General features: G+C 44.6%; 2 protein-coding genes across 8 annotated transcripts in view; one reads left to right on the top strand and one right to left on the bottom strand.

The window, feature by feature from the left end:
• LOC139409317 (Ral GEF with PH domain and SH3 binding motif 2) overlaps nt 1-7,541 on the bottom strand; it is a 135,135-nt gene that overhangs the window by 21,509 nt on the left and 106,085 nt on the right. The gene's annotated exons all lie outside the window — the stretch shown is intronic.
• LOC139409318 (angiopoietin-related protein 1-like) overlaps nt 938-7,541 on the top strand; it is a 43,985-nt gene continuing 37,381 nt past the window's right edge. The window contains exon 1 of one of the 2 annotated variants that reach the window (XM_071154273.1): nt 938-1,102. The gene's annotated coding sequence lies outside the window, so the exon portion shown is untranslated. Of the gene's footprint in view, nt 1,246-7,541 lie in introns of both variants that reach the window. The other variant, XM_071154272.1, reaches the window with a different exon arrangement.

Below are 7,541 nucleotides of genomic sequence, written 5' to 3'. Positions count from 1 at the left end.
GACGTGTGTGGACTCAAATCTAGGACAAGAGTGGGAAGCCGTTACTAAGTCCCAGGGGGAAAAAGGTCTCTCTTCTCCTACTTTCCTCTCCTCTGATCCCCCTCTTCTCATTCCAGTGTTCAATCTGGAAATGTGTGGTGCATGAATAGAACTCCCCATCTGGTGGGTCAAATTATCAACCCCCCCCTCTCTACTTTGTAGAGAGATGCAAAGGAGGCTCCAGGTGTATGGAGAGACCCTCTTCCTCACCTCCCCTATCCCTCCCGCCTCCCTCTTTCTGACATCTCATATGGCTGAGGGAGGGAGGAGGGGGGGGAAACGGGAGGGATAGGGGAGGTGAGGAAGAGGGTCTCTCCATACACCTGGAGCCTCCTTTGCATCTCTCTACAAAGTAGTGTGACCAACAAACACCCACTCGTACTCAGCTGTCTGTATTACATAGTGTCTAAAGGAAGCTGCTGTAAACCCTGAGACAACGACATCAGAGTTACTGTGGCACAGCATGAACCCCATCACTACAGGCTGGGTTAGGAAGGGATGGACGGAGTCTGAATCACACAGAGGGGTATAAGCACAGAGGAGTAAGCCAGACAGAGGCTGGTGAGTTTGGAGTACTAGTGGGATGTGGGTTACTGGGAAGACCTGGACCTGTGTGTGTGTCTGCCCCAAACAAAGAAAGTCAAACTGATTTCTTGAACTCTGAAGTTTCTCCAACTACCTACATCTTTCCTTTAAAAAAAAAAAACTTTTAGGGGGAGCTTCTTCTGATATCCCCCTCTCTTTTTCTCAGACCAGTGACATCAGAGGTGGGCTGGGGCATACCAAAAGAGACGGAGAAAAGGAGGTGGAAAAACAGCCTCCCTCCTCCAAACCCTCCTCTCTCCCTCCCTTCCCTCTCCAGCCAATCATTTGTGAAAACCTTGAGGAACCAGAGCTCAGTAAGTAGAAGTAACCGGTAGTTTAGTCATGGACAGAGAGCTCCAGCTCTAAACCCTAACGCCAGCCTCACTGAGCCCACCGTGAGGGGACTTTGCTGGGCAGCAGGCTTCCAACAGCAAACTTCTGGATTCTGAAGCTCCGGAAATCTAACCACATGACAGAGGTGAGCACCTGTGTAAGATGGGAGAAGTGTAGATGAGCAGAGTCTGAGGAGGGGACTGAACTGGAGCACCGAGGCTCACTGAGGATTGCTTATCGACACACCTACATCTGCTGAAGGATACGGTCTTACAAACACACACTGAGGTAAAGCAGCTGCATGTCTCAAAGTCTGCCTGCCCCCCCCCCCCCTCTCTTTCTCACTCCGTGCATTGTGTTGTGTAGCTATGTGAGCAGCTGGGAGAGCTCTGCTCTGCAGGAGAGGTTAGAACGTTCTGTTAGCAGTTCTTTTCTGGGTGCAGAAGAATCAGGGGAGTTTAGCAACGCTGTTTCTCCAGGGGACTGGTATCTAGATCGGTCTAGCTTTACCTTGAGGCTTATGTACAGCGAGACTCTGTACAGTGAGTGAGAAGGACTCCTCAGACAGAGAGCCTGAGACAGACGGGCTGTATGTGGATGTCAAGGGAAGTAGCTACACACAGGAGCTCAGCAACAGGTAACCTGCTACACTGTAAATGTCCATTCACTGCTACTGGGCCTTTATTGGGATATAGAAACTTTACCTTTCAAGTATCCTGAGTGGTGCAGTGGTCTAAGGCACTGCATCACAGTGCTAGAGGCATTACTACAGACCAGGGTTCGATTCCAGGCTGTATCACAACAGGCAATCGGGAGTCCCATAGGGCGTCGTCTGGGTTAGGGGAGGGTTTGGCCTTCATTTTAAATAAAAATTAGTTCTTAACTGACTAGCCTAGATCAATAAAAAGCATATAGGGAGCAGCAATGAGTCAGTGGACATTTACTGTATTTCACTGGAGTAACTTCCTTCTCTCGGTCGAGCTGTAGTTTTTCCATAATTCTATTGTGTGAGTAAGTGAGAAGGTCAGATGGCGAGATCAGAGATGTGGTGTGTGTGTGTGTGGACCCTTGCTCCTGTTAAGCTTTGGTTTCCTAATATCCTCTCTGCCTGAGAATGAGAAATGGTTGTTAAATTAACCAGGATAGATTAGGGTTAAATAAATAAGCCAACATAATGAGGTGGTGATACACTCTACAGTGTGTGGCTGAATGTTACTCTCACACGCACACATTTTGTGACAATCGATAGCGAACGGGGTTGTTTCTGAATGAATAGAAGGTTCCATTCATGGTGTCGTTTGAAGAAAAACACTGATAATACAATATAATTCTACTCTGACCACATCATCCTACAACACAAACCTCCATCCAGACATCAGATAGAACCCACTCTAAACCTCACACTGACACTCGGGGCTTGGAACGTTTATAATATCGGTCTGCTAGCGTTGATATCGCCACTCACAATTAGGTTCAACTGTCTTCACTTATACATGCTCTGCTGTCAAGTGAGATCCATGGAAAACTCTCCGCTCACTCTGGATACACATCTGTTAATGCTGTATGACTGGGGACAGGGACGTAAGAGCACAGCAACACAGTTCACATAAGACTGCCTATGTGAACTGGCCTAACAGCTAAAGCAAATCTTAAAAACAAAATGAGGGCAGGCCTAGAAGTTCTGAAAACGTTTTGTGAGGCGGAGGGTTTTTCAACGATCGATAAATCAGAGTAAATCACAGCACTAACTCATCTGACTGACACACAGAGACAGCGGGAGAGATAGAGATACGGGAGAGAGAGGGGGGGGGGGGGGGGGGGGGGGAGGTAGAGAAGTGCTTGGCTCCCAGTTCACCTGGAACACGTGTTGAGGGACTTAAACTGGGTCAGCACTCTGGCTACAACAACTCTAACCCATACTTATCAACAATTTTAGGTTGTGGCTTGTGAAGGTCCTGTAGTTAAACTACAGACAGACAGCTAGTGGAGCTGGCTGGCCATAACAGCAGGCATGGGGCCAACCAAAACTATACCTCACAGTGGGGTGCTCCCTGTGCTGCACACCACAGGGGCCACACACGGCCCCAACGAGACCCCTACTGTCTTCCAAACATCACTCTTCCCTACCTCAGTAATAGATACACACAAGCTCATGATTCCCAGCACAAACGAGACTTGACATCCAAGTGTTGGAGACGATTCAAACTTAGACTTTTGAGGAATAGGTGTATTCATATGTGAATCTGAACAACTTAAAACACACTGCGGTCAGCCCACAAACACAACAGGTATTCAGTTTGCGGCTCTTGCTCTGACCACAAGCGGTTTACCCAGCCACAACACACACTCGTATAACTGAACTTGTGGGGACACACAATTCAGTCCCATTCAAAATCCTATTTTCCCTAACCTTATCCCTAGGCCCTAACCATAAAGGAGCTAAAAAAAAAATAGCATTTGAACTTGTGGGGACTAACAAAATGTCCCCAGTTGGTAAATGTTTGTTTACTATTCTTATGGGGACTTCTGGTCCCCACAAGTATAGGTACACACACAGCTTTGTCCTCTGAGCCTGTAATCCATCACCTATGAAGCAACATGAAATCTTAAAATCTGTTAATCCCCCCCTGGAAACATTATTTTGGGGGGACAAGCAGCACTTCGATGTGGCCATTTTCAAATTCCTAGAATGTTTAGAATTCCATATAGTAAGGCATTTGAAAATTCAACAGCAATAGCCAAATCAGAACTACAGTAGGACATTATGCAAATAGGCCATTTGCCACACAGGCCTGCCATCATTCACTTTTAACTGGACTGTGTTTACAGGCAGTTTGGCCTGCCATCATTCACTTTTAACTGGACTGTGTTTACAGGCAGTAGTAACAGCGCGACTTTAGAGCATTAGAACACATTCTCCAAAAGCCACAAAATACACCTGAATAGACTTCTGTAAATACCTCGGGTGTCCTCCTACATTTAGAAACTTTACAGTCCTATTGGTCAAACAACCATGTAAAAGGTAAGCTCTCTCTCCCTCAGTTGCTTATGCACATCAACAAGATCAACAACTAACACTAGCCAGACCAGAGCGAGATGAGCTAAAATCTAACAAGGGAACCATACATAAACCCTCCCACACTTTTTCAGCTAGTTGTCCGTCAAAATTGCACTGATAAACGGAAGGGAATAGTAGCCGCTCGTCCTTCTGCAGCTTGCCTTCCAAAGCATGCTTGTCTCAACCTACGTTTTGACAACTGAATGGGAACTTGCAAACCTGCCAAATACATCTGATTGACAACTAAGAGATATGCTAACTGTGGATAACAGTTGTTCAAGTTCAGCATTAGCAAGCAAAGTGATTCACATTTCTTGCTTGCTAATCAAAATGACAACTGAATCTCTAGCTGTAGCCACCTACAAAGCCGCAAGGGGAAAAAGTTGGTCACTCACCCACTCCTCCAATGACATCCCCCCAGCAGCTAGCTAGCTATTGGGAGGATGTCTAGCAAGCATTAGTTGATCTTGCTGATGTGCATAAGCAACTGAGGGCAAGATAACCTACCTTTTCATGGCTGTTTGATCAATAGGACTGTAGCTAGCTAACTAACGTTAGCTATTTAGCTATCTAAAAACGTGGAGTCAATCAGCAGACTATTGAAAAAAACTAAGAGTTTGCGTGCCAGACATAGCCAATTCGTTTTTTTTTTCAATTCGACCCAAACTGGCTATTGTTTTATTAGAAAAAAAGATGATCCTTTATAATGTCCTCTACTGTATATAGCATTAACATATTAAAACAAAAAAGAGAAATAAAATGTGTCCATGCTTGCTGCGATGCTAACCAAACAGGATTTATTGCAAATAACAAAAACCTAGCTATAGGTTGTAGTAACATTTAAACCTACATTTTTTTGGGCTGCATGGCTCACCGGTGTGGTTGAATGCAGCATCGCTGTACGGTGCACTCAAAACGTATTGTAGTTGAGTAGCCAGCCTAAGCTACTGCTCAAATGTTGCTGTGATAGGACTACATTTTCTCCTTTGCATGGTGTTTTGTTGCAGGTTTTGTTTTTTGGTTATTCGTCAAGCTTTAAAAACCGAAGCCAGACTTCAACATTTTGGTAGCCTTGCAAGACTGTGGCATGTTTCTGTACACTTTCCCTCCCCTGCAGGCAGCAAACGGGATACGAAAGACGAGCAATTGAAGTTTAATTCACCGATGCTAGTGCATCAGGTTGTAATTTCATTAAGTATTAGACTCAACTGTTGAGTCATTTATGCCGGCACGCACGGTGTTCGACACGTGTGCTAGCCTATTAGCCCCGTTATGACTGATTTGTGATCATTGCTCTTTCTAGTTTGATTGTATTGACATTCCCAGCTTTAGTTACAGGTGTCCGTTTTTGTTTCAAAATATTGAGTCACTGGAACAGTTCATGCTGAATGTGTGCAGGCAGCAAACAATGTACCATGCCAGCTGTGATTTACAGCCTGATAGTCATATTTTTTGACTACCAAGAAATGTATTGATGAATTATATTAATCATGCACTGAACTGCATCCATCTATTCGGCCAAAAATGCTTTACTGTACGTCAAGGCATTTTCGGTCAAATAGAACTTAATTTTAAACAATATAATTATAAACTGGGAATTTTATATTTTTGACTGATATGATGATTGTTTCATATCTGCAGCTCCACTTTAAAACACTATTAACTACAATAAAACACTCCATAACTATCAGTTACCTGCACCAGTGGAAAGAACATATGCTTGAGGAGAGGAAGGTGATATACTGTAGCAGACAAAAAGAGCTCATTCAAAGATCTGTTAAAATGTTAAGGGAGAATCAAACAGGGGAGTTGAGTGTGTGGAGTCAAAACTACTCTGGTAGGAAAGGAGAGAGAAGGAGCAAAGGAGTTAGAGAAAAGACAGTGGGAGACGCAAGACACAGGCACACACAAACCAAGAGTCAGAGGACACTGTGTGTGTGTGGGATGGAGAGAGTAAGGGAAGCCTTGTAGACACAAACATGGCGAATCCCACGAGGGAACTTTGTGTGTGTGAGACTTCCTTGGGCTTATGACACACAAAGAGTGATTGATTTTGGGGTGGGGTGAAGGCAGAGTGGGGCCACACCCTACTATGCTGAGACTCCCACATTTGAAACTGAAACTCAACTAGGGTTTCAGTCCTCACACACACACACACACCAATTCCTCCTTTGGCCGCCTTTCCTTCCAGTTCTCTGCTGCCAATGACTGGAACGAACTGCAAAAATCACTGAAGCTGGAGACCCATATCTCCCTCACTAGCTTTAAGCACCAGCTGTCAGAGCAGCTCACAGATCACTGCACATAGCCCATCTGTAAACAGCCCATCCAACTACCTCATCCCCATACTGCATTTATATATTTATTTTGCTCCTTTGCACCCCAGTATCTCTACTTGCACATTCATCTTCTGCACATCTACCATTCCCGTGTCGTAATTGCTATATTGTAAATACTTCGCCACCATGGCCTATTTATTGCCTTACCTCCCTAATCGTACCTCATTTGCACTCACTGTATATATATATATATATATTTTTTTTTTTGCTGTATTATTGACGGAATGTTTGTTTATTCCATGTGTAACTGTGTTGTTGTTTGTGTCGAACTGCTGTGCTTTATCTTGGCCAGGTCGCAGTTGTAAATGAGAACTTGTTCTCAACTAGCCTACCTGGTTAAATAAAGGTGAAATAAAAAAATCACACACACACTAGAAGAACCAAACATTGACTCCAGTCTCTTAAGACATTCTGGGTTTGGGAGATCCAACCAGAGACCCAAAACCATATTGTTAAAACGCCTTCCTCTTCTTCCCTCGGTTTTCCTCTTCATCCTACAGGACCAATTACAGTTGTGGTTTAGATGGACTTCCACGTCATAAACCCTTTGGTCTCGCTCTCTCATCATTTCCTCCAGCACTAGTTTACACAATGACTTAAATCACCCTACTCAGAAAGAGGTGACCACTATAACCCCACTTTCCCTAAATCCTGCCCTCTCTCCCTTCCTCCACATCTTCCATCTCTGGCTCTATCAGTTAGTTGTAAGTATGACATGGTGTCTAGCGTGTGGAGGTTGCCTGGAATGTTGATCCTTTGCTCTCTCCTCTGACTGTTCCAAGTAATTGCTAACATGTTGAGGGTGCGTGTGAGAGACAGAGCAAATGGTGCGTTTGTGTGTGTGAAGAGGGAGCAAGAGCGAGCAATCGCGAGAACTGCTTTTTTGTGGGAAGGGGGGGACCAAGTGTGTGTGTGAACAGTAGGGTTCTGACAGGGCCATGTTTGTAGTAAACCTTCTACAACTGTGCTAAAGCATCCTCTCCCTGATCCCTATATTCTTTCCTCCTCTCTCTGTTCTTTCGGGAGATGGATGTGTTGTGTGTTTGGGGGTTTTGGAAGCGGACTGGGAAAGTCTGAAGGCCAGATGGGACATTGGAAGCTGGAAATGTCAGGCTGGGAAATGCATAGTCTATGAAAAAATATTAATAAAATAGATTCCAAATATGGCCTCTCTTCCTGGTGCTGCT

This window comes from Oncorhynchus clarkii, chromosome 5 (assembly GCF_045791955.1).
Source record: "Oncorhynchus clarkii lewisi isolate Uvic-CL-2024 chromosome 5, UVic_Ocla_1.0, whole genome shotgun sequence".
Classification (NCBI taxonomy): Eukaryota; Metazoa; Chordata; class Actinopteri; order Salmoniformes; family Salmonidae; genus Oncorhynchus; species Oncorhynchus clarkii.
This window is presented reverse-complemented; position numbering and strand designations above follow the sequence as displayed.